The 6,292-nt window shown below is 42.6% G+C and overlaps 1 non-coding gene and 1 pseudogene across 1 annotated transcript; both read left to right on the forward strand.

Annotated features, from left to right (window-relative positions):
- Positions 1-936: 936 nt before the first annotated feature.
- Positions 937-1,115, forward strand: LOC115483735. The gene has a single exon (XR_003944591.1). It is a non-coding gene; the product is annotated as a 5.8S ribosomal RNA (ribosomal RNA).
- A 397-nt stretch (positions 1,116-1,512) lies between these two features.
- LOC115483733 lies at positions 1,513-4,279 on the forward strand (annotated as a pseudogene).
- Positions 4,280-6,292: the final 2,013 nt, after the last annotated feature.

Consider the following 6,292-nt stretch of genomic DNA (forward strand, 5'->3'; position numbering starts at 1 on the left):
AGTTCTGACGTGCAAATCGATTGTCAGAATTGAGTATAGGGGCGAAAGACCAATCGAACCATCTAGTAGCTGGTTCCTTCCGAAGTTTCCCTCAGGATAGCTGGTGCATATAAATATTATATAAAATAATCTTATCTGGTAAAGCGAATGATTAGAGGCCTTAGGGTCGAAACGATCTTAACCTATTCTCAAACTTTAACTCGCATTGATTACGTCCCTGCCCTTTGTACACACCGCCCGTCGCTACTACCGATTGAATTATTTAGTGAGGTCTCCGGACGTGATCACTGTGACGCCTCGTGTGTTGCGGTTGTTTCGCAAAAGTTGACCGAACTTGATTATTTAGAGGAAGTAAAAGTCGTAACAAGGTTTCCGTAGGTGAACCTGCGGAAGGATCATTATTGTATAATGTTCTTTTCCGTTAGTAAAAAAGATTTTGTATTTAACAATATAAAATTTTTATTGTCATTAAATTATTCACAGAATTCTCGTTTACAAATTTTTATAAGCCAGCTTAGTTATAAAGTAAAGTTGTAATGTTTATATATGGATATAATATTTGTAAACGTGATGATGTGGAAATAAATTGCGTGTATATGGACCATAGTATACATGCGTTGCACAGACGTATTGCTCATTATCTAATTTGCATACGTTATATAAACGCAACAACCTGAATATATAATGTTGTACCTGATTTCAGGTTAACGTTTTACATATATCTGTAAAAATGTTTATTATTAGTAATTATATGAAGTTTTTTGTCATGTACCACGTTTTTAAAGATTATGTAAAACTAAGACATTTCGCAACATTGTTCAGGTATAAAAACATTTTTATTGAAGGAATTGATATATGCCAGTTAAATGGTGTATTTTTAATTTCTTTCAATAAACATATTTATGACGTAATGAAATAAACCAATATAAATTTTATCACTCTAAGCGGTGGATCACTCGGCTCATGGGTCGATGAAGAACGCAGCAAACTGTGCGTCATCGTGTGAACTGCAGGACACATGAACATCGACATTTTGAACGCATATCGCAGTCCATGCTGTTATGTACTTTAATTAATTTTATAGTGCTGCTTGGACTACATATGGTTGAGGGTTGTAAGACTATGCTAATTAAGTTGTTTGAAAATTTTTTTGAAATTTTCGAGCATATGGTATATTATTGGATATTTTTTAATGTGTATGTGTCTGAAGGGAGGCATACATTTGTAAAATAATATTCATAATATTAAAATATTTAAATGGAAGGTACTATATCTCATTGTATATTTTGTATGAGAAAATTGAAGATATATATTTCTTTTTTCAAATCAAATAATACTGAGGAAGGTCTAGCATAAAAGAAAAATTTTAATTTTTTTTTCATCTAGAATTGCCTCTTATTAATGATGCGTTAAAAAGAATTGTTGTAAATATTATAGATCTTCAAAATGTATAATTAGTAGAATCCATTATATTGAACAAAATAATATTTGTTCGATTAACATTGTTTTATACAACCTCAACTCATATGGGACTACCCCCTGAATTTAAGCATATTAATTAGGGGAGGAAAAGAAACTAACAAGGATTTTCTTAGTAGCGGCGAGCGAAAAGAAATCAGTTCAGCACTAAGTCACTTTGTCTATATGGCAAATGTGAGATGCAGTGTATGGAACATCAATATTCTAGTATGAGAAATTAACGATTTAAGTCCTTCTTAAATGAGGCCATTTACCCACAGAGGGTGCCAGGCCCGTATAACGTTAATGATTACTAGATGATGTTTCCAAAGAGTCGTGTTGCTTGATAGTGCAGCACTAAGTGGGTGGTAAACTCCATCTAAAACTAAATATAACCATGAGACCGATAGTAAACAAGTACCGTGAGGGAAAGTTGAAAAGAACTCTGAATAGAGAGTTAAATAGTACGTGAAACTGCTTAGAGGTTAAGCCCGATGAACCTGAATATCCGTTATGGAAAATTCATCATTAGAATTGTAATGTTTAAAAAATATTATAATAATAGTGTGCATTTTTTCCATATAAGGACATTGTAATCTATTAGCATATTAATTTATCATACATTTATGTCATTTTGTTTGTTTCAATTAAAGTGCTTGCATTTTAACATGAAATAAAAGTTGTAATATTGATAAAGTGCTGATAGATTTATAAGATTACAGTGCGTTAATTTTTCGGAATTATATAATGGCATGATTATCATTGATTTTTATGTTTATTATATGCACTTGTATGATTAACAATGCGAAAGATTCAGGATACCTTCGGGACCCGTCTTGAAACACGGACCAAGGAGTCTAACATATGTGCAAGTTATTGGGATATAAACCTAATAGCGTAATTAACTTGACTAATAATGGGATTAGTTTTTTAACTATTTATAGTTAATTAACACAATCCCGGGGCGTTCTATATAGTTATGTATAATGATATTTATATTATTTATGCCTCTAACTAGAACGTACCTTGAGCATATATGCTGTGACCCGAAAGATGGTGAACTATACTTGATCAGGTTGAAGTCAGGGGAAACCCTGATGGAAGACCGAAACAGTTCTGACGTGCAAATCGATTGTCAGAATTGAGTATAGGGGCGAAAGACCAATCGAACCATCTAGTAGCTGGTTCCTTCCGAAGTTTCCCTCAGGATAGCTGGTGCATATAAATATTATATAAAATAATCTTATCTGGTAAAGCGAATGATTAGAGGCCTTAGGGTCGAAACGATCTTAACCTATTCTCAAACTTTAAATGGGTAAGAACCTTAACTTTCTTGATATGAAGTTTAAGGTTATGATATAATGTGCCCAGTGGGCCACTTTTGGTAAGCAGAACTGGCGCTGTGGGATGAACCAAACGTAATGTTACGGTGCCCAAATTAACAACTCATACAGAAACCATGAAAGGCGTTGGTTGCTTAAAACAGCAGGACGGTGATCATGGAAGTCGAAATCCGCTAAGGAGTGTGTAACAACTCACCTGCCGAAGCAACTAGCCCTTAAAATGGATGGCGCTTAAGTTGTATACCTATACATTACCGCTAAAGTAGATGATTTATATTACTTGTAATATAAATTTTGAAACTTTAGTGAGTAGGAAGGTACAATGGTGTGCATAGAAGTGTTTGGCGTAAGCCTGCATGGAGCCGCTATTGGTACAGATCTTGGTGGTAGTAGCAAATAATCGAATGAGACCTTGGAGGACTGAAGTGGAGAAGGGTTTCGTGTGAACAGTGGTTGATCACGAGTTAGTCGGTCCTAAGTTCAAGGCGAAAGCCGAAAATTTTCAAGTAAAGAAAAATCAGAATCAATGTGCCTATATACCGATTTTTATACACTTGAATAATTTTGAACGAAAGGGAATACGGTTCCAATTCCGTAACCTGTTGAGTATCCGTTTGTTATTAAATATGGGCCTCGTGCTCATCCTGGCAACAGGAACGACCATAAAGAAGCCGTCGAGAGATATCGGAAGAGTTTTCTTTTCTGTTTTATAGCCGTACTACCATGGAAGTCTTTCGCAGAGAGATATGGTAGATGGGCTAGAAGAGCATGACATATACTGTTGTGTCGATATTTTCTCCTCGGACCTTGAAAATTTATGGTGGGGATACGCAAACTTCTCAACAGGCCGTACCAATATCCGCAGCTGGTCTCCAAGGTGAAGAGTCTCTAGTCGATAGAATAATGTAGGTAAGGGAAGTCGGCAAATTAGATCCGTAACTTCGGGATAAGGATTGGCTCTGAAGATTGAGATAGTCGGGCTTGATTGGGAAACAATAACATGGTTTATGTGCTCGTTCTGGGTAAATAGAGTTTCTATCATTTTTATGGTAGTTTCTTGTTCCCCGGATAGTTTAGTTACGTAGCCAATTGTGGAACTTTCTTGCTAAAATTTTTAAGAATACTAGTCGGGCAACCGATTAGTTCTTTTAAATTATAACGATTATCAATTAACAATCAATTCAGAACTGGCACGGACTTGGGGAATCCGACTGTCTAATTAAAACAAAGCATTGTGATGGCCCTAGCGGGTGTTGACACAATGTGATTTCTGCCCAGTGCTCTGAATGTCAAAGTGAAGAAATTCAAGTAAGCGCGGGTCAACGGCGGGAGTAACTATGACTCTCTTAAGGTAGCCAAATGCCTCGTCATCTAATTAGTGACGCGCATGAATGGATTAACGAGATTCCTACTGTCCCTATCTACTCAGTTTGTGTTCGACAGTCGCCGCGAGTGGACGTGCTTACGCTTGCCTGCGTAGAATTTACCGTTTAGAAATCTAAAGAGCGCTTAAATTGTCTTCTCGGCGATAAGCTGTGCGCGAGCTTACAGTTTACAGTTACTGTGTCGTGATTGGTCGGCCAATCAGAAACAAACTAAAAAGTGCGGCATACTTTTGCGCTGCAAAGATATAAAAAAGGGTTGCATACTTTTGTAGTATTTAAATATAAAAAAGTATTGCATACTTTTGTTATATTTAAACAAAAATAGGTTTGCATACCTAAGGGTGTTCTCGCTGTGTGTTGCCTAGCGTGAAGGGATGGAGAGTGACGCTAGCAGCAGTGCTGCCAGCTCGGCGCGATCAGCGTCGGGTCGAAAAAAGCGCGGGCGTCCCGCTGCGGTGGCGCGTGTTTTAACGCGATCGATGTCTGACGACATCATGCCGCCACCGCGAGACTCGCCCCCACGGAAGCTGCGTGCGCCAGCTTTGAGCTCGGGAGATGACAGCGATGCGTCGCTGGCAGCTGTGTTGGCTGGAGCCACCACTGCTGCCGCCGTCGCTGCCGCCGCCAATGCTGCTTCTGCCGCCGTTGCTGCCGCCCCCGTTGTTGCTGCCCCCGTCGTTGCTGCCCCCGTTGCTGCTGCCCCCGTTGCTGCTGCCCCCGTTGCTGCTGCCCCCGCTGCCGCTACTCCTGCCGCCGTTGCCGCTTCTGCCACTGCTACTGCTGCCGCCTCCCCGAGTTTGGCTTGTCCAAACGGGATGGTCCAACGAATGTTGGCCATCGAACAGGAGCTCCGGAGAGCTGTTGTCCGCGAGGGAGTGCCCAGCAATGTGGCGCTAAGCGTGCTGGATGCAGGTGCAAGCTACCAAGAGCTTGTACTGAGCATGTACGGCAGGATTGTGGAGCTAGAGGCGCAGAGCCGTGCCCGCCCACAAACCGCTGCTACCATTGCTGTCCCCGCCGTCTCTGCCACAGTTGCCCGAGCTAACGCTCCAATTGCTGCACCACGGGCCCGCAAGGCTGCGGAAACCTGGTCAGCAATTGTGACCAGCAGCAACCCGGAGGAGACGCCTCAGCAAGTCGCTGAGCGCGTTCGCAGGGATGTTGCCCCCGCTCTCGGTGTCCGTGTTCACGAGGTGCGTGAACTGAAGAGAGGTGGCGCGATCATCCGCACGCCGTCGTCGGGAGAGATCCGCAGGGTCGTGGCTAACCCGAAGTTCAAGGAACTTGGGTTAGATATTAAGCGGAACGCAGCGCTCAGGCCCAGAATAACCGTCCTGGACGTTGACAGTAACATTACTGTCAAGCAGTTCATGGGCGGTCTGTTTAAAAACCACTTCTCGGAGCACATGTCCAGTGCTGCATTTGAGAAGTCGGTGGCCATCGTGTCTAAGGTGTGGACGCAAGATGTAGGTCCGATTTCGATCCAGCTGGAGCTGGATCAGAAGGCCCTGGATATCCTGGAAGAACATGACAGGATATATGTGGATTGGTTCGCCTTCCGTTGGCGGTCGACGGTGCGCACGTATGCGTGCCACAGGTGTGTCAGTTTTGACCACAAGATCGCCCAGTGCCGGATGAAAGAACAAATCTGCCGTCAGTGCGGACAGTCCGGACACCGAGCTGGGAAGTGCTGCAACCCTGTGCACTGCAGGAATTGCAGTTTCAAGGGGCTACCCTGTGAGCATTTAATGCTCTCAGCGGCTTGCCCGATATACGGAGCTGTGCTCGCCAAGGTGGCTGCTAGACATTAATGTTTAGCATCACCCAGGCAAACTGCGGTCGCAGTCGAGCTGCCGTTATAGAGCTCGGTGTCAGGATGAGGAACTCAGGGAGAAAGTTCGCACTGATCCAGGAGCCTTACGTGGACCGTGGAGGAAGAATCACCGGATTACCGGCAGGCATGCGAGTCTTCTCCGACCGCCGCAACAAAGCTGCCATAGTCGTTGACGACCAGGAGGTCGTCTGCATGCCTGTCTCGTCGCTCATCACTGAGTACGGCGTATGCGTGAGTGTGTCTGGGAACTTTGGCTCAATTTTCCTCACCTC

This window comes from Drosophila hydei, unplaced genomic scaffold (assembly GCF_003285905.1).
Source record: "Drosophila hydei strain 15085-1641.00,03,60 unplaced genomic scaffold, DhydRS2 tig00008158-arrow-arrow-pilon, whole genome shotgun sequence".
Taxonomy (NCBI): Eukaryota; Metazoa; Arthropoda; class Insecta; order Diptera; family Drosophilidae; genus Drosophila; species Drosophila hydei.